This window comes from Ambystoma mexicanum, chromosome 4p (genome assembly GCF_040938575.1).
Source record: "Ambystoma mexicanum isolate Mex_15411 chromosome 4p, UKY_AmexF1_1, whole genome shotgun sequence".
Taxonomy (NCBI): domain Eukaryota; kingdom Metazoa; phylum Chordata; class Amphibia; order Caudata; family Ambystomatidae; genus Ambystoma; species Ambystoma mexicanum.
Genome location: NC_090927.1, coordinates 827,022,672 through 827,043,951, shown reverse-complemented (window position 1 = coordinate 827,043,951; position 21,280 = coordinate 827,022,672). Strand labels below are relative to the sequence as shown.

General features: G+C 44.5%; 1 protein-coding gene across 4 annotated transcripts in view; it reads right to left on the bottom strand.

The window, feature by feature from the left end:
- The window catches only part of PNISR (PNN interacting serine and arginine rich protein), a 508,713-nt gene that overhangs the window by 254,463 nt on the left and 232,970 nt on the right, over positions 1-21,280 (bottom strand). For 2 of the 4 annotated variants that reach the window (XM_069606401.1, XM_069606403.1), the window contains exon 1: positions 6,830-6,983. The exons of the other annotated variants lie outside the window; for them this stretch is intronic. The gene's annotated coding sequence lies outside the window, so the exon portion shown is untranslated. Of the gene's footprint in view, positions 1-6,829; positions 6,984-21,280 lie in introns of those variants that run through there. 4 annotated transcript variants of the gene reach the window in all.

Genomic DNA, 21,280 nt, shown 5'->3' with positions numbered 1-21,280 from the left:
TGTTAATGCCCTACTCAAATCAATAATGATGCACAAGGAATTAGTGATAGTAAAATGCTTTACACACCAAGCGTCCCCTACGCCCCCCACCCTCCCAGAGTGGGCTGTGAAGGAAATGCCCTTACGGAAATCAGGACATGACCTTGCAGGTGCTCTCCTAACAGCATTATTTCACACATGCTTCACAAGAGTGTTTCACAATACTAAAGTGGGGTGGGGAGGAATGCAGAGGAAGGAATAGTAGACCCCAGGATTTCTGCAAGTTGGAGAAGAGTTATGTTATATTGTCTTATACTGTGCCCTATTACCATAGGTATGGTCGGTCTCCTGAAGAGGAGGCTGTTGACAGAGAAAAACCAGCCACCTTGCCTTTACTGCTTGCGGTGAGGCCCACCAACATGGGGGCCTATGCCTGGCGGTCCTGGAACCCTCTGAAACCAGGGAAGGACCTCGTTTGAGACCCCGACCTCCGAGTATAAGTTGTCTTAGCAGAGTTTTTGGCAAGGACCGACAATGTCTTAGCAGTTTGCGTGCTCGCCTTAGTTTTGGCGAGTTCCTCATCAGTGGAGGAGTGGAATAGTTCCTAACCTACAATGGGAAGATAAAGTACTTTGTTCTTAACATCCTTTAAGAAATTTGAAGCATACAGCCACGCTTGGCGGGAGATGTCTACTCCAACCATAAGGCCCCGAGCGAAAGTGTCAACATGATGGGCTGCAGCCTCTCGCAGGTCCTAAGCCAGAACTTTGCATTGGATAAGCCGCCCTTAAACTTTGAACCTGTCAGGAGGAATATACTCCTGAAACTCGGCAAGCTCCTTCCAGCCGAGTTTCAGGAGTGCAGCCGCCAGGATGACCTCGGTATTAGCCTGTCACAGCTGAAGGGCCGAATTGGAAAATATGTCTTCCCCAATGGCGTCAAGAAGCTTGTCCTCATTGGTAAGGACTTGGGACGCCACCATGGAGGATGAGGAGCAGCGATCCCCAAAGTGTAGCTCGGGAGCAACATGTTGCTCATATCACCCTAAACTGTTGCTCGCCAGTTGCTCTGGGCCATGTTGTGGAGGCATAGAAGGAGGCGCTGAAGGGATGAGACCTCAGCAACATTATAGCCAGGAGAGAGTCCTGGAGAGTACAAGAACGTTGGCTTATTTTTGTGGATGCAAGATTTGAGTTTGTTGACACCATGTAAATAATTTTTCTGTAAATGTCCTTACATATTATAGCTGTATAATTGTTTAAACCCTGTCATCGTCCGGTATTTTGCACAACTCACAATTGATGAACCATGTTCCCATGTTTGTGTCCTGGAAAACACTGTCATATTCTGGTCCTTTGTACAGTGAGCTGGAGCATTATGGACTAGTAAGTGGCATGCATACCCAACCTTCCTTTATTAAATTTGCGTGCACTGTGTTGTGTACAGGTTCGGTTTGTGTTTGAAGCCACCATGCATTATATTGAACGGAAATATTACTTTAAGTGTCACCTATATTATTGCTTAGTGTCATACTGGAAAAATTGTCACCGTTTGATACTCTGTTCATCTGGCACCCGGATAATGGGCAGATGAGAAATGCCTGCCACATTTTTCATAATTATATTGCCCTATATTCAAATCCAATTAAGTTACTGTTAATATGTTTAAACAATTAATTAATACAAATATCTAGTTCACACCACCACACCCCTGTATGAAGTGGTCGTCAAATGCTCAAGGTTTTGACCAATGTTGCCACTAAGTTTTGTGTTAAATCCCTTTTGGGCAGAGAAAAAAAAAAAGAAGAGGCTCCACATCCCTCAGGGACATACCCAAACACATTTTCACTAATGTAACTGGCCCCATGCGCTTTAAAATGCACTATTTGCCACTACATGCCAAAGGAATTCTTAGGTGGTTACCTTCAAAGCTCAAGTGAAGTGATCTGTAAAGTTTATGATGTCAGTATTAATCAATATTTAATCATATTTCTACATTAACCTTTTATCTGCCACATAGAATAAACCCAAAATAAAAAAGCAGCTTTAACATATTCAAACCAACTATATATAAAAACCTGACAATTACAAATAATTATATACAAAAATGGATGCAAAACACTGAAACAGCAACAAATCTTCGACTCCAATTTTGCAGGCACACTTTGTGCTTCCTCATGCACACTGTCTTCATTTATTGGGGGTTGGGTAAATTTAAACATACCATTAGCATCAGCCTCCTGCGTTTTGGGGGGGGGGGGGGATCTTATTTCACAGATTCCTCCTTGTTCTGTGTATTCAAGTCTGCATATAAAGCTAAGGAGGACCCCATCGGACAAGACCTTGTTTTTTTTGGTATTCATTTGTAACACGCTTGATAGCAGCAAGTGGTTTCCAAGAGCGGGAATCGGGATTCAAACCTGTGCTGCGCTGCGTTGTCTTGCTTCCAAGACAAACGCGTTGCCCATGAGCTATCCTTCCTCCCGAAAAGATGCTATTTTGAGGTGACTTAATGGGCCAAATGTAGTTTTATCCCACCCGCTATCCAAATGGACAGTGCCTTACACCCCAACACAACAAGTATTTTTCTGTACATGGGGAGGCAGCAATTGTGCTTACACTGAAATTCCCTATGATGGGCAAAGTATCACCAAAATGTTCTATCCAATCTTCAGGAGAATGACGACAGGCAGGCGAGTCATTATGAGTTACACTATAAAAAGGTAAGTGAAGTAGGTAGGAAAGTCAGTACACATCAACCACCAGATTAATGTTCTCTTCCTGCACAACACAAATGACACAAGTAGAACCATAAAAAGCACAAATTTGTCATTGCACTGGCACTCATGCAACCAAACGTCAAAAATACCACCACATACCACTTTACCAAAACACACAATAGGATCTACCATTTGGCACAAACTGTAGCCCAACCATCAGGAAAATATATATATATACACACACACATATATACATATACATACACACACACAGTAAAAAAAAAATTGTTAAGTAAATTTGATGCAACAAACCCCTTGAAATTCAGCTAATGTAATCAGCGTGCTCCTGTTGATGTCCTCAACGATGCCATTTTGTATGTCATTGTGAATTCCTTCTCTTATATGTATGTGCTCATGGGCTTTGCAAAAGGAATGTGCGGAATTTAGCTGGTCATGACTTCCCACGTCTGCTGAATTCCAAGGTTTTTTTTGCATTAATTCTGCGCTTACATGCACCTTAAATAAGGGTTTTTTAAGTAAATTTCAAGAACTTTGTTATACCATTGTTTTTTTTGTGGGTCACTAGCCACGCCCTTTGGCCACATCCAGTACACGTTCTACCAATGTGCTTCTTTCGGACCGACTAGGTGGCCACTATACATGTCTTTTGGGCCGGCTAGCCAGGGCCTGTACCCATTGTATATTTTAAAGCACTACCTATCTTTCTTACTCACTAGCCATGGCCTTCACCCATGACCACTTTCCATATTGCACCCATCCTATCGACATGTTGCCCTAATAGTTTTCGTAGGGGCCCACTAGCCATGTTCGGCCGTGTCCACTTTACATATTGCACCATCCGAACCCTTAAAAGTAACTCAGTACCCATATCCTTCAGCCACACCCATTACCTCCCACCTCACTGTAGCTGTAAAAATCCACTTTTTGAAGAATTTACCATTTTTTTTTAAATGTCTTTCCCATAACCGTAGTTATATTAGTAATGTACTACAAATAACCGGCGTCCAGTGATAAAGTCGCCTGGGAAATGGCTGCTAGGTGGCAATAAAAATTCACCCCGATTAAAAACACTTTCCACAAATATTCTCCAATGGGAGTTATAATATAAAAAGTATACCCCTTCTAGGATATATGGGAAATAATTTTAGGGGTGAGGAAAAAAAAGGTTACATACCTGGCGACATTATCACATGGAACCAATTTACCCTGGATATCCGTTATTTTTGTGCAATACACTTTCATTCCCAATACCGCCATCTACTATAATCGCGGTTATCCCCCCCCCCAGTATAACCCCTAGTTAATCGAAAACATTCGAGCTCTGAACTTGATCCCCGTCCCCTTTCTGCCCGAATTTCTCATGCTGTCTTCTTCCCCCCTTCCCCACCTCCAGCCCGATGTCATTTCCTCCTCAAAATGGCATTTTTTCCAGTTTTCAGCTATAGCCGTCATAACCCTGGTTATCCCTCACATTGAGAAAAAGAAAATAAAACATGAATTTTTCTTTTCTGAAAAGCCCCTCTGCTGCAAAGCACCATGGGGGATATAGCTATAATTATGGGAGAAGGGGCACCCCTTTCTCCATCAAATATTTGACCAACTACTGGACAGAATAACACCAGACCTGTCATGGAAATCGAGTCAATGCTTCGTGCCCAAGTCATTTCATAACCTGGTCCAATTCCAGCCAGTGGCTTTGCTGTGCGCTGCACAGAAATCTGGACTTTTGCTCTATGGGGAAATGAATGGGAGTAGGCCGAAAACTGTTTTTTTTTTGCTTTCTTAACTTTTAAAATGTTAAAATGAATCTTGTGGTGTTGGGGCCACAACAAACTTTTTATATCTAAGAGAACCAAGCCCAAAAGAGAAACTCGCTACACAGACATACACAGCCACTGCAACAACAAAAAAAAGCAAAGAAAAAAATAAATAAACCACACAGCACATTACAATCCCTAAAGGATGGTTGGTTATCTTATGCCGCCAATTCAAGCTAAACCTTCAAAAGCCAAGGAATCCCAAACAGAACCAACGCATGCAGACTACAAGATTCTAATTCTAGGCATTCCTATGGAAACCAACCAGCCAGTAACAGAGGAAAAGTCCAACAGTAACCCTCATGGCTAAGACATAGATCTTGTGGTCGCATTTTACTGACTCTGCTATCAGCCTTAGTTACATGCATTGTGTAACTAAAAGACTCACTTTTAGTATACTGCTGAGCACACCAAAGTTCCTGCTTTATTCAATCAGAGGACGGATGAAAAGTAGGATTGTACACATACAAAGTTTCTGCTCCGCTTTGCCATAAATAATTTTTTTGTATTGTGTCATTTGGATATAAATAACCGTTGACATTTTAATCCATTATTACATAGAAAAAATAATGAGTGTTCATTAAAACATTAACAAAATCACAGCATAAAACTTTAAGAACATACTAGTAAAAAGAATTAAGATAAAAACTTCTTTAAAAAAATGACAGCCTTCCATTTCAATACAAAACAATTAAATCTAGTCAACACTGTGATGTCCCCATTACTCCCTAAACAAAAGAGCTAAAAGTGCAATCTTAAAAAAAATCCTACACATGGGGGGGGGGGGGGGGGGGGGGGAATTTGTCTAGGAAGTTTGTTACTACAATGGCAATCGCAGTTCTCCCAGATAAACAGTTGCCACATTGACTCATTATCACTTAACGAAAATACATCCACATATATCTATGGAAATAAATAGTCTTTTTGGCATCAATACAAGGCAAGGTGTAATTAAATGCTTCAAAGTTTCCTTTACATTTTCTGCTTTACAAAATCTACATAAATCGCATATCAGTATCTTGTCGAATCCACACGGCTTGATTGCCAGGACGAACAACGATGACAAAGGGCACTTTTCATGCACACGTTTTGCTGATCAAAAGGTTGCAAGCCCAGACAGTTTGTAAAGAATGACGCCACTGGTGTTATGAAAAGAAAAAAGTCTGCAGCCCAGGAATTTTCCCTCAACGTACATTTTCTCCATGGTCTCTGTCAGGTAGGAACAACTCTATACAGTCAAAGGCCTCCTCTGTAACAAAGAGGTAGCTGTGGAAGCCACGTACTATTCTCCCCTGAACTCAGGATCAAATGTTGCAAACCTCCTTTTGTGAAAGTGAAGCCTATAAAGACTTAACACGTATCCAGGAGGGTGATACCAAAAGTACAGGCTGCCCCTGTATGTATGAGACTCACAAAATCCGCTTAGGCAAGGACACGAAAACACCGGAAATTACAAAACATTAAATGAGTTACAGAATCAAAGAACACAATGCTGCGTCTTGCCTCGGTACAGCTCTCAAACATCTTCTCCCAACAACTTTCCAACATGGGCTTCCGCCACCTTGGCTGCGCCAAGAGAACACCTTGGCAAAGTATGATGCACAGAAGTGCTTGCAACAATAATAATAAGCCTGCCTTACGTGCAGGATGGCAAAATAATGATTTGGATAAAAGCAATTGTTTGTCAACATTTAGACGGAAATGTAACCGCTACATTCTAATCACCGCCCACATTCCAAGTGGATCACAGTACTGAGTACCCCCAGCTATGACAGCACAGGGTCCTCCAACAGCACTATTGAAAGTCAGGTGTTGCTCGTCGATTGGAATCAGGTCACGCTACAATTTTCTACAAGTATCACCGCAACCATAAGTACCCCCTGCAAGGAAGCACAGAATTATTGGCTCTCCAACCCAATACTCGCCGTCCCTATTCAAGGTACTATAGTTTCCTCCGCCCCAATCAAAGGCACTCTATCAAGGCGCGTGCTGGCGCGGGAAGTGGGCAGGGCACTTGATTCGTGAACCAGGGGCTGCCCCCAGCGGCGCCGTGTTTACATTTGTCCAGAGGTGGATCGTTTCTGGGACGCTGCTAACCCCCTCCCCCCACTAGTTATGAGTTCTGTAACGGGGGCTCGCGATGGCGGTTACCAGTACCATGACCGGGACTCCGCACTTCTCTCTTGAGCGGATCACGAGCACAGGATTTGACCGGCATCTGCCTACTCATCCCGCCACCCACGTTGAGCTCCCGCTATACGGCGCACTTTCGTAGAGGGGTGAAGACACTCACCGCTCCCGTTGAGCCGCCCAAAGTCCACACCGCTTCGTCTGTTCTACTCCAAGTAGGCAATATGGCGCCAGTGAGCGCTCCGCGGCCTCTACCGGAAGTGGAAGCAAAGGACAAGCGACGTCACAGTGCCAGTGATTCGTTTCCGGAGACGAGAGCAGCGCGAGCTGCAGGACTAGTGGTTATGAGGAGCTTAGTGGCACAGTGTTTTGGATTTTTTGCTGGTGCCGTCTCGGGCCCATATGAACTAACGTTTAAACTGTGGAGCTAACATTTAAACTGTTCTAAGACTTGTCATACGTGGCTATTCATCTACCCCCGAAAGGGTGTAGGGTAACGGTGACCTGATCACTGTTTTCCCAACTTTCACAATATATTAGACAAGTCAAAAGCGGAGCACTGAACCTTTTTTTTATTGCTGCCCATAACGGATAAGCTTTCAGATGAGATGTGCAGCACCAGGTATCACGTGGATTTACAGTCATCATAGTTGGAACACTAGCCACACACACACGATCTACCCACATGTTCTGTCACTTCAATGCAGTGCTGGGGAATGTGGTGGGCCTCCACGGAACAGCATTCTGGCGAGAGAAGTATTGCCAGAGCGCAGCTCCATCTTGTTCCACCCAACAAGAGGTAGGATTAAGTTTTCAAAATAGGGTTATGATGACATTACAAAATGTCACCAAAGGGTGACTTTCAAAACCTTATGCATCTCCCATCGAGCACTGCATAAAACCGGACCTCAATATCTTCAAGACAAGTTAAAACCCTATCACCCCCCACGTACCCTAAGATCAAGCTCAGTCGGGCTCCTAGTCATACCGAAGACAAACTCAGTCAGGTTAGGCAGATCATCATTCTCAGCCCTGGCCCCCACGCTATGGAACTCACTCCCACCCCACATCCGCCTAACTGAGGATTTAACATCTTTCCGCAAACTGCTGAAAACCTGTCTCTTCCCCTAAAACCAACCAGTACCAAACTAACCCAAACAGACTAACAGCAACTCAATGACACCAATCCAACAAACTACCTGATGCGAGAAATTGACAGCTAATAACCCCTAATATAAACTAGTAGGACAAACAGAATTAAACGAATAAAGTAGATCAAAGCAGTGAAATGGTTAATAAGAGTAAATCATACGGAAACAGTAAAGAGTTAAACTGTTGAAATGGACAGAATGCATGAGGAGTGAACGAAGTGAATGGTGTGGATAAAATAGTTAGAATGGATGAAGCAGATGGAACAGATGAATGTGCTGAGTGGAAGAATGCATGAGTGGAAGAACAGATAACTATATAGTTCGAATGAGTGTGGAAAGCGAATGAATAAGTAGATCGGATGAGTATATAGAATGGATGAACATGTTGAGCGGATGAGTGTGTAGAGCGGCTGGGTGTGTAGAGCGGACGAGCCAGTAGCGCGTATGAGTGTGTAAATACAGAGAAGCGAGTAGAACACAGCAGTGAATGTGCAGAACGGATGAGCATAAACCGGATGAGTGTGTAGAACAGATGAATATGTGGAGCGGATGAGTATGTACAGCATGTGACAGCTCCAGGTCGTATCTGCAGGTATCCGCAGGAGAAGCAAGTAGAGCGCATGAGTGTGGGTAGCGGATGAATACGGAAGTGCAGAGAGTGTGTAGATCGCCAGAGCAGATGAATGTACTGACCGGGCGAATGTATAGAGCGGATGAGTGTATAGAGCGGATGAGTGTGTAGAGCGGACGAGTGCGTAGAGGAGACGACTGCGTAGACGGGGTGAGTGCGTAGAGGGGGTGAGTGCGTAGAGGGGGTGAGTGCGTAGAGGGGGTGAGTGCGTAGAGGGGGTGAGTGCGTAGAGGGGGTGAGTGCGTAGAGGGGGTGAATGCATAGTACGTGTGAGGGCATAAAGCGGATGAGTGCCTGGAGCGAACAGACGTGTTGCGTAGAGCGGACGAGTACATAGAACGAACGAGCACAGATTGCACCCAGTACTGATGAGTGCGTAGAATAGATGAGTACGTAGAAGTGCTGAATGCGTAGAGCATGGGACAAACAGGAGTGCATGCGTGGGACAAACAGGAGTGCATGCGTGGGGCAGACAGGAGTGCATGCGTGGGACAGACAAGAGTACATGCGTGGAGCAGACAAGAATGCATGCGTAGGGCAGACTGGAGTACGCAGGGCGGACTGGAGCACGTGGGGCAGGCTGGAATGCATGAGTGCGTGGAGTGGACCGGAGTGTATGGAGCAGACTGGGTGCATGGAGTGGATAGGAGTGCATGGAACGGACTGGAGCGCATAGAATTGCGTGATGTATATAGTATGGTTTGGAATGCAGAGAACGTTTGAAAGAGCAAATAACCCATCATATCACACCACCACGCTTACTCTCTCCTTTACATCACCACTCAACTAGAACACAGAGATACTATGACACCATTCGGTATAACTGTTCTCATACCAACATCCGCCGCTCACTCCACATCACTCTAAGTAAACACTGCTGGTTACACCCCACTCCCCCCCCCAGCCAGGCGTTCTCCTCAGGCCTAATGCAGACACATCCGGTCTGGATAAATCCTGCCAGAACGAATAAATACTCCTGATCTCTCAACCATCACACCTACCGCTAAGAAGCAGCTATTACACGAATACCGCACAAGCTGCACACATACCCGGTGCTCACACAGACCTTCTGACTCCCTCTACTCTCTCTACTGATCTGAACTTCGGTTCCCAAGGGCGTTCAACCTACCAGCGCCTTCAGACCTTACCAATGGTATATAAGGCGCTATATAAATGCAAAATAACATAACATCACATAACATAAAAAAGTTGAACCAATTACATCATCGACAAGCATTGGCAAATCCAATAGTTTTGGCCTTTACTGATGTTATTTGCATGTATAGGCACCAGGGTGAAAGTAGACGGTGCTGTTTCAAAGGAGGATGGGATAAGGGATGCATGTGTACAAGAGAATGAGAATAGTGCAAGTGAGGAAATGATTATGAGTGCTATTGATGAAGAGGAAATATGAGTGAGAAAGATTTAAGATTGGGAGGGTAAGAAATAAAGCAAGTGTGTGAGAGGAAGGATGAGGGGATAGAGAGTGGCAGTGAGGTGGGTGAGTGGGTTGTAGAGAGTTGGGTGGGGTAAAGAGTGGAGGAAATTGGGTGGGGTTGTTAAGAAGGATTTCTGAACTCTGTTCAGGAAGGGCAGAGGTTCAGAAGGCCAACCTAGTTTCTTGGAACAGGGTAACCTCTGGACAAGCCAGACCAATCAGGGTAGCTATGTCAGGCGGTCAAGACTAAGTCTCAGGAGGGGTGAGGGTGACTGAAGGACCTCAATGAGCACACAGAGCAAGGACACATACAAATTACTCCAGACAGGTGTTATATTAAAAATATAGGCACATTTATTACAAGGCCTTTTTAACACAGACTATAGCAAAGGATCACAGTAACACTAAGTAAACCAATACATCACACTCAATACAATATATATACAAGACCAGGAGGGTCAAAAGAGAGGACTGCACGAAATATGTTGACAGCCTAGAGGGGACGAAAACAGGCGGTGCAGTTAATCTTTAGACCCAGTTCCACATCAGTTATTCACCTAACTAAGAGGCAGTCCAAGCCCTAAGAAGAGTGGAGCCTTGTGCTCAATAGTACATGTGTGCCAATGCACGCAGTTGTTCCAATGAACAAAACAGGGTCTCTTTAGGGGTCTCTAACAGCTCAGGAAGGTGGATAAGGCAATGAAGAATAAGTTCCCACCATTCAAGAAGGACCTCCACTTGAAGGCACAGGCAGTTCAAGAGTACGGGATGGAGTCGCTATTTCGCAATAGCAGTGGACAGGGGAGCGGCCCCCTGGGGCCACTCGTGTGTATAGTTGAGCTCTCGTGCTAGGGGCCACCGGTTGGGGTAATGATTACTCACTGGTCCCTGAGGCAAGGAGACCCAAACTTCGGCAGATTAGTCCAATTCGGTTGCAGGTACGATGGCGGCAAAAAGGGACTTCCCGGCACCGTTTAGTTCCTGAGTTCCAGCAAGGATTCCCAAACGGGACAGAGATGATTTCTCTGCTCCGGGTCGATGAATCGCCCCAGTTTCACTGCAGCCGGCCTCAATGGCATGAGGGTCACAAATGCAGCAGACTTGCAAAGGACGTTGCCGCAGCAGGGCAACACGGTAACCACATTTCCTGCAATCCGGGCGCACTCATCTCACTTCAGACCTGGGAATGCCAAGTGTATGAAATTCGGTGTGAGGTGCCGTGGACACAGAGCTAGCAGTATACCAAGTTATGAGGGCCTCCTCGAAACGACAAAGGAGACAGAGCAAAGGTCCTGCGTAAGCTGGTCAGCCCACTGGTTGGCCCAGGGACACTTCCGAGAAGGCTTACTTGCAGGCTTTGGTGAAGGATCCGAGAATAGTTGGTCCCACTATTCCAATGGGTCGAAGCGTCTTCACAGACCTTCTTGGACGACCAGATGCAGAGGGGTCCTACGGGACGACAGCGGGTGCAGGGTGCCAAACCTTCCAGCAGGTCACCAGCGGTTCCTCGACTCAGCTTCGTAGTTGCAGGATACTTGGATCCTATCCTTTGTTCAGTGAGAACTCAGGAGATAGACATGGTAGTGGTGTTTCCAGCCTCCTCTTATCCAAAGATGCCTTTGCGCTAAAACAGAGAGGACCGAATGGAAGATCTGCTCACAAACACTCACTCCATACGTGGACCAATCACAGACCACGGTGGTCTCAGGCATTCAGGATACTCCAGACTCTCTGCACCCAGGATGTGTATTGGGGCCAGACATCCCAGCCCACATCCTGGAGGCACACACACAAGGCATGCAGAAGCCTGCAAAAGCATTTGGGATTTTGGGAAAATGCATGATCAAATAAGGACTGGCTCGGGTCGACTTGACCTGGGGAAGTTGAAGGGGCAAGGTGGCCAAAGGACAGGACAAAGAACCTTGTGGCATGGTCATTTTGGAGCTAGGCCACCTATTCATGCCAAACGCGGTTAACATGGCAGGAAAGGGTTAAAAATAATGCGAAACGATAGCTGCCACCAGTCCTGTCCATGACCCATCTGCACAGTTCATAAAAAGTCCAGCGAGAGTATCTAGGGCCTTGGGAAATGGCTAGAGACCCAAGTGTACTGTATAGTAAGATAAGGAGTGAGCAAAAGCCCAGAGGAGTGCAGCTGAAGGCTGTGCTTCTCTGGCAAAAACAGTCAGGTATGTTCAAACAGCAGCAAAAAGTTTGGGGGTTGACACATGGAGGGCAAATTACATACACATATGAAATCTTTCCTAACAGGGGTGGGTTTGGTGAGGTAACGAGAGTGGAGGTAGTGAGTGGGTCGATGAGGGAGTGCAGCACAAAGGGCACCGAATTGACAAAAAGTGTGAATTATATGCACACATGAAGGCCAGTTGCATAATCTTTTTTACAATAATATTAAGAGCTAGGGATCATCATGTATTTAACCTAGGATGTGTGCGAGGCCAGTACAAACAGATATGTCGGTCGCCCGTTCCTGTGTGCAATACTGTCATGTTTAACAACATTCCACAACTTGGGTGTGATGGAAGTGTTAAACATCGGTTTAATGGCTACAGCGCATAATCCAGCTGACACTCCCAGCAAGAAAGTAGCAGCATCTGCACTTTATGGAAAAAGCACAAAAAAAGCAATACACCATCTAAGGGCGAACAGCAGTTCGGGATTAAATGTGGCATTTATAATTAAGAAGAGTAGACAACATGGGAAGCTCACCAGCACCCAACCCTGGACTGCCAGCAGGATGAGAACTGTCAAACAAAACGTGCACTAGAGAGCAATCTGGGATCAAGAGTAGAAACCCAAAATGTCAGATCAGCAAAACCAAACTTCCCCCATCCCAACACCCCCTACTCTGAGGAACACAAACATTACACCTTGGAAAGCAGGAGTGTCCAGGGACAATATCTTATCTTTGTGCCGTTGGTAGCCCAGCACATTCCAAATTCAACACAGGGGCCAGCCACCCCGTTTATGCACACACACAAAACAAGCATACCATTATGTTCATGTCTTTGAATAGCCAGAAGCAAAGCTTTCTCTGTGCACCACATGAGCACACCTACACCCACGTGACTCTTCATTAAAAACGCTGGTGAAATTTCTTCTGAGTGCACTATGCGGTACTGGATGGGATCACTCTATGTTAATGTTAAAAGGATATTTGTACCGCGCACAATCACCACCGAAGTGTGCCCCTGGCGGATCTGAAACAGAAGGGGGTAGGTTAGGCGTGTTAAGGACACAGTTTGGAGAAGAGCAACAGAGCTGTGAAGTACTGTTGGCAGCTTCAGTTTGGTTAACACTGTTCGCCAAGCATATTGGTGTAGTATTCAGTTCTGAGTCCGTCATGTGCTGTTGTGTGGGGGTCTGGGTGGTGTGTTGTTGCGGTATGGTGAAGTGCATGCAGGTTGATGCAGTTTTAAGAGGTGTGGTTGTGTTTGGTAAGGGTGTGTGAGGAGTGTTGAGGTTTTTAGTAGTTTTTGGGGTTGGTTAGTAGCATTGTTGTTAGGAGAAATGCACACTCCTATTGTGTCTCCTTCATGATTTAGAGAAGGTTGTCTTTCTTTTGGTGATAAAGTTTCAGCGTAATAAGGCTGTCTCATCTCTCTGTCATTATTCTAAGTCAGCTTCTATTTGTGTTTCCATCTTTGTATTTGGCCACCCCTTTTTATACCAGTTTGTAGTTGCTGCAGCCTAGTCCTTTCGGATCTATTTACTTGCGAACTACGCCCGTACCCTACGCCCTTTCTGAGTGGGTAAGGTTGTTGGTAGTGTTAGGCATGTTTGCTATGGTTCTGTCCTCATAGGGTTGTCGCTCGCGTTCTGTTTCACCTACCATCGTCTCTCTTGTTCTTGTAGGAGTTCCCCTTAGTCGGTCCTAGGTGTTGTCTGTGCCATCATATATTCTGTCAGTCTGTTCGATTGTTTCAGTTGTATCAGTTTGGTTCTGATGTGTTGAAGAGCCAGGTTTTTAGAAGTTTTCAAAATTTTAGGTGGCCTTTGGTGTATCTTATTTCTTTCAGGAGTTTGTTCCAGTTTTTTGCTGCTGGGGGGGAGAAAGAGGAGCCCCGTAGTTTTTTCCTGGCGTATGGTTTTGGTTGCAGGCAGATTTTATTGCTTGATCTGAGGAGTCTCGTTGGCTTTTAAATTGTTATTTTCTTTTGTAGGAATTCTACTCCCTGTCCGCTTATTGCCCTGTGTGTTATGCACGTTGGTTTGAACGTGATACAATGTTTGATTGGAAGCCAATGTAGCATTTCTAGCGCTGGAATGATGTGGTCTCTTCTGGATAATTTGAGGAGGATCCTAGCTGCTGCATTTTGTATGTGTTGTAATTTCTTCAGGAGGTGTTCCGGCAACCCGAGGTAGAGGTTGTTTGCGTAGTCGATTCTTGGCATGATGAGGGCGACCATTGTCAGTGTTTTGTGGGTGAAGGACAGGAAAGGTAGGATTCTTCTTGTTGAGTGAAGCAGGAAGACGCATTTCTTAATTATCGCGTTTACTTGTGGTTCTAATTTTAGAGCGTTGTCCATTAGGACTCTCAGGTTTTTTACTACATTAGATTGTGTGGGCGCAGTTCCCCGTTCAGTCGGCCAGGAAATGTAGGTGTTGGTCTCTTGGCTTTTGGATATAATCATGATTTCTGTCTTTCCTGGGTTGATATTTAAGTTGTTGGTGTTCATCCAGTCCTAGATTTCTTTTAGACATTCTACTAGGGTTGAGTGGTCGGCTTGTGTATCTTGATTTTGTGGATGATTTGAGTGTCGTCTGCGTAGTTGTAGCACGTAGTGTATTTTTTGAAAATCCTGATTAACTGAGTCTGGTAGATGTTGAAGTATAATGGTGATAGTGAGGATCCTTGTGGTACTCCACAGTTGTTAACTCGTGTGGTAGATTTGAAGGGTTTTATCCATACGGTTTCTGTTCTGTCTGCTAGGAATGATTTAATCTAGAGAAATGCCATGTCCGTTATACCTATATCTTCTAATCTTTTGATTAGTGTGCCATGGCTTACTGTGTCGAAAGCTGCCGAGAGGTCGAGCAGAATCAGAGCAGAGGTTGTGTTGGAGCCTGTGTTTGTTTTTAGGTCGTCCCAGTTGGATAGTAGTGCCGATTCTGTTCCTCTTGCGGGTCTGAAGTCGATTTGTGCTTGGTCTAGCAACTGGTGTTTTTATATGTGTTCTTGGGTTAGTTTGTATACATATGTTGCTAGGAGTTTTGTCGGGTAGGGAATGTTTGAAATCGGTCTGTAGTTGGAGAGGTCTTCCACATTGCTACTTGTGTTTTGTAGAAGTGGTTTAATGTATGCTGATTTGAAGGATCGTGTTCCAGTCCCTGTTGATAGCGACAGATTCAAGGCGTTTCTGTAATATTCTGATGGCGTTTCTTGTGCGATGATTGATTTGTAGATGTCAGGGGTGCAAGGATCCATGGGTGATCCTGCTTTCTTGTTGTGTTTTAGCACCTTGATGAATGTCTCTACTGATATTTCTGGGAAGTTTTGGAGTTTATGCTGTGGCTCCTCTTCAGGTCGGGTTGGTTGAGTGTTGGGGTTGGTGGGTCTGTTTTGTTTGATTTGTCGGATGTCATAGATTTTGTTTTTAAAATGGTCTGCCAAGTTGTTGCATAGTTTCTGTGAGGGTATTGGAGTGTTGTTGCAACCTGGCGGGTTTCTCATTTCGTTTGTGATGTTGAACATTTCTTTTTGTGTGTTGGTGGCATTGGTGATTCTGTCATCATAATGCCTTTTAGAATTTTTTTCCTATATGATCGGATTTGACTCTGGAACTGGGTTTTCTTATCTTGGTCGTATTCTTTCCTCCATTCTAATTCCAGCTTCTTCTTGTTCTTTTTCATGGTGCTTAGTAGTGGGGTGAACCAGTTTGCCATCACTCTTTTTCTTGAGGGGGTAAATGTGTTTTCGATTGCATCAGCAATCCATTTGTGGAGTAGCACTACTTTCCCGTCTAGGTCTGCCTTCTCCAGTTCTGCTGTTGAAGGTTTGGTCATCTCCAGTTGTTCTATTAGGTTGCTTGCTTTGACGGTTTGCCAGTTTCTTTTTGTGGTGGTTGGAAGTTTGAGGGGCTGGATGCTGACTTTGGTTGGTAGTGTGATCACGAATGGAATGATGAGATGGTCGCTCCAAAGTATCTATATCAGTGGTTTAGTGGTGATACGTTTTTTCTTGGTGAAGATTGCGTCAAGTGTGTGTCCTGCCGAGTGTGTTGACCCTTTGACCAGCTGTTGTAGTTTCATGGTTGTTAGCTGCCAGATTAGTGAGTTTTGAGTGTTGGTTTGTTTTTCTTCGAACCAAATGTTGAAGTCCCCCAGGATTATCAGATGCTCGTGTTGAATGGCTATGTTGGTGGTTGCTTCTATGAAGTTGTCAACAAAGGTTGCATCGTATGTTGGTGGTCTGTAAACCAGTAGGAATTTAATGTTTGTTTTTGGATTTGCCAATAGGTGTATGATCATGGATTTGCAGTTCACGATGTTTAGAGGTTTGGCTGTTTTTACTTTCAGGTGATCTTTTAAGGCTATTCCAAGGCCTCTTCCTTGTAAATTTTTTTTCTGTTTTACTGAAGGCATTTGAAGTTGGAGGGGAGGCAGCTTTGGAGTGTGATTTTGCAGTTGTCATCCAGCCCTGTTTCTGTGATGAATAGTATGTCGATACCATTTTTGCAGAGAAGGTCGAAGTTCTCTGTTGAGTGTTTTGACATGGATCTTGCGTTTATTAAGTTGCAGTGGAGTTTTAAGGTACAGTTTGGTTTGTGCTTTATTGTCGGTTTTGTCTTCAGGCTGGTGTTTAGGTTTCCTTCCAAGTCGATCTCTAGTTGAGGTGTTGGTACAGTTGTGTCTGTGTCATCGAAAAGCTCTTCTAAGTTCAGTCTTGAGTTTTTGTTTTCATCAGGTTCTTCTTCTAATTATTTAGCTGTTGGGGGAGGGTCCTCTTGTTTTGGTGATGTAAGGGGTTAGGGCATCAATTATGTTCTCGTTACCACTAGGTTTGTCCGTTCTTCTGCGTGGTTGTGTTTGGTTGTTGGTCAGTCTTGATTTGTACGTTGGGTCGGCTTGTTCTGGTAAGTGGTTGTGTGCGAGGTATGGTGTTAGGTATAGAGATTTCTCTCTTTTCTCGGCGCTGGTTCTGTTATCGGTCCTGTCTGTGAGAGTGTGTTCTGCAGTTGTGAGTCTTCGGTGGTGTTCAGTTGGGTTTTTTCTTTCCTTTGGTCCAATTAATTTTCGGGGCATTTTGAGTTATTTGGCATTTGTGCTCTTGCTAAAGTGTTTGGTTTGTGTTTCCTTGGGGTTGAGGTTACGGTTGCTGGGGCGGTAGCCCTCGTGCAGTGCTTTATTTTTGGATCGTTTTGTTATGATCGTACAGTGTCATGTGATTTTCTGGTTGGTTTTGTTCGGTTTGTTGTTGCAGAGTCGTCTTTGTGCTTTTGGTCCAGCTGGCTTGTGGTGTTGGATTGGGTGTGGGGGGTTGTCCGATACAAGCTTGGGCTCTGTCTGTTGGGGGTGGTCTAGTCGGGTTATATCGCTAGGGTGATTCATTTGCTGTCTCGAGTTTGAGGCTGTCCGGTTGGGGATGTCTATTAGGGTTATATTGCTAGAGTATTTCAATGGCTGTCCCTAATCTGGTGCTAATCACTGTGCTATCCTCGAGAGACACAGGGTAGTCATTCCAGTACTATTCTTATTGTGGTGTTTTCTAGATGTGATTCAAATTAATATCCAGAAATCTGTACGGCTGCTGCGTAGGCCAATAATCACAGTACTACCCCAGAGAGGCACAAACTAGTAATCATAGTACTATCCTAGAAAGCACAAGCTAATAATCACAGTACTATCTCAGAAGGCACAAGCAAATAATCATGGTACTTTCCTAGAGAGACACAGGCTAAGAATCACAGTACTATCCTAGAAAGGCACAAGTTAATAATCACAGTGCTATTCTGATGTGGTGCTTTCTAGAAGTGATTCAGGTTAGTATGTGGTAATCTTCATGGGTGTGGACAAGTTTAATATTCACAGTACTATCCTAGAAGGCACAAGCTAATAGTCACAGTACTATCCTAGAAGGCACAAGCAAATAATCATAGTACTATCCTAGACGGCACAATCTAATTAACACAGTGCTATCTGTGGGATGTCTTGACCCACTTTTGCTCTGCCATGCGGCATCCCTGTGTTCTGATGTTGCCAGAATATCAAAATGACCGCAAACCCTTGTGCTCGCCCAAACCTTTGAAAATCGCGCTTTGCAACACGAAAAGATGGCTGCCAAATCTACCATGCATGTTGTCAGTGGTGGAACAGAGATCTCACTCCTGAAACATGTCACTGGGCTTTATAACTAGTGAAAATGGAGCACAGAGGGCAAAGCAGTGTTTTGCTGAAATAAATCCAAAATCTTGCTTTTAAATCCTTTTTCTTTGTTGCAGAATGCCGGTATAAAACCCCCTCAAACATCCAATATTCTTGCTGGGTGCTACAATTCACTTAGTTCAAGAAATCATTGTGAAATTACAATGTCCTGGAAAGCTGAATTTGTCATAAAAACATCCACAGCAAAAGTTGCCAGTCTGTGGAATCTGTCAAAATCTGGGTGCAGTACCCTTGCCCGCCTGAATGACTGCTGTCAGAAGCCTGCATTTAGAATCTGGAATAAGTGTTCTAGCTGCTTGTTTTGAAATACCAAGTTTGTTTTAAGCAAAGAAAAAAAAATGCAACAGAATGACATTGAATTTAAACCTGACTAAAAGTAACCAAACCAGTATAACAGCTTCCCCCACAAAGGCCAGGCCTCTCCCTTCTGCTTCACTCCACCACGAAATCACACCTAAGTGATGATTACAGGGTGGGAGGAGAATTTGGGCTGCAAGGGGAAGGAGACAATGGACATCCTCCAGCTACCGGAACTGCCAAGTTTGAAGGGTCGTAAAATGGCCTGGACCCAGGAGGAACTGGGAGGAGATTGCTTCTGAACTGCAGGGAGACATGAGGAGGCGGGGACAAACAACCATTTGTTGATTAACAAGGACCAAAGACACATTTTAAAAAGACTGATAACTTACTGTGTAAAATTGTAAAAAACACAAAAATAACAGCATTGTTAATGTAAATATTGGCTGCACATTTTAAAAGGCGCCAGACCTCTGTGACATGTTCTAGGAAGAAACAGCAGAAAATGTGATATTACACAAAATGTATTTTTGATAGAAGCATGAAACTTCATACAATCATGCCCATGTTCAATGCGCACGTGTAAAAATTTGCTCCTAAATTGGACATTGTGTTCTGGATAAAAAGGGCAAAATTCTGTAAAAGCAGACACAAGATCTTACAGCGACAGGGATTTAAGGAGTATCTGCTACACAAAATATGTAATCTGTATATATGGTTGTTATAGAGCTTGCACATGTGGAAATATGTATTGTACCAAAAGTAGATTTGTGTTCAAGAGGCTAGGGGTGTACTCTAGGACTCATAAACCCACATCATCATGGTGACACCATGTTCTTCTCCTCCTATCAAGGAAGAGAGGAGGCCCTGACCAATCCCTGGCAAAGGGGTGAATTTAGGATAAACCAGCACACACACTTGATCATAAGCATAAATCAAGACAGCTGAGCACTCCAAAAACACACAGATTCACCCACTAACCGATTGCTGGCAGAGCACCCTGGAGCAGAACCATCCATCTTCCTTGCTCCAGACTCCAGAAACTTGGTAAAGCAGAAAGGCTCATTATATAGCTGAACCATTCTCAGCTAGACCTTAAATTCCAGAACCAGAATCCCACCACCAAAGGGGAGCATCAAAATATATACAGCCGGGCAGTGCAGTACTGCTTGCCTGCTAAAGGAATTATCATCAGAACCAAAAGATCTAATCCAGTTGTGCCGAGCTGTGACCAGAGCCATTGCAGTTCAGATCCAGTCCAGTTGTGCCGTGCAGTGTCCAGATAGCCTTGACGCTGCCAAATCCGATGTGCCCAGCAGTCTGACCTGACCAGAATCCCTGACTGTTCCGTTTGAAACATATCTAGTGAGTATACATAGATAGAACAGTGTCACTAGCATATGTACTGTCCATAGTTAATCCCTATGTCTAATAATCACAGTACTATCCTAGAAGGCACACGCTAATAATCACAGTAATATCCTAGAAGGCACAAGCTAATAATCATAGTACTATCCTGGAAGGCACAAGCTAATAATCACAGTACTATCCTGGAAGGCACAAGCTAATAATCACAGTACTTTCCTAGAGACACACAAGATAAGAATCATAGTACTAGCAAATGTATGTAGGTTTGTTGTGTGGCAGGGCTTCCAGAGAAGAGTGATTGCTCTACTCCCCACCCTGGCCACTCTTATCTTGTTTGTCGCTGCTGGTAAATGGCTGGCTACTGGCTTCCCCTGCTGACAGAGTTTCGAGCTGCCTCTGTAGGAGCGGCCCTTGGCTGCAGGGGCTGCACAGGCAGAGGGCTGCCCTGGCAAGGTGGGTTAAAGCACCTATGCAGGCAATCTGGGATGGTGGGCGGGCTGGGAGGCAGGAGGGAAGTGTTATTTAGGAAGAGATAATTGAGTTGTGCAGGGATATATATGAAGGCAGTAAGTGGGGCATGACATTATATTCAGAGGAGGCAGTAAACTGAATGCAAAATACAGACAGCAAATGGAAATGCACATTAGGCACATTTTAAAATGATCTTTTTTATGGTGAATAGGCCATCTGTCCAGTTTACACTGTATGCATATATTAACCCAACAAACGCTTTCCCATTAATTAATGATATACGCTTAACAAAGCAGTGCAAAATGCTTCAGATGAAATGGCAAAAAGTAATGTGCTGTTTTACAGTAGCGTGCAGGCAGTTGGCTGCCTGTGAGTTCGCTGCACAAACTGTGGAGGAAATATGTGCTCTGGTGAAAAACCCCGTTGTAACAGAGGAAGTGTTTCCTAAAGTATACTTCCAGAGAAACCGGCTCGGATGATGTGTATACATCAAAAAAACCTGGCAGGTTTCAGTTAGAGTGACAGGGCTAGCGGATAAATTCAGGTGTCAGAGAAGAGGTGGGGGCAGATGTGGCTCTGAGGAGAACAGGAATGCAGCTGACAGAAGGGCAGGCAGAGAGCAGAATCGTGCAGTGCAAGACTTTCCATGAAGCTGGGGCCTTGAGCTGCCCTGCGTTGGTGGAGGAGCTCTGCGGAATTCACGACACCCTGTATGCTGATAATCCACTTCCACTTCAGAGAGGGGTCTCCCATGATGACAGCGCAGGAAGTGAGTATCTGTCAAAGTGAGGAGTATGTACGAATAACTGAGTTATTTATGAAATGCGGATGTTTTCTTATGAACACAGGCTG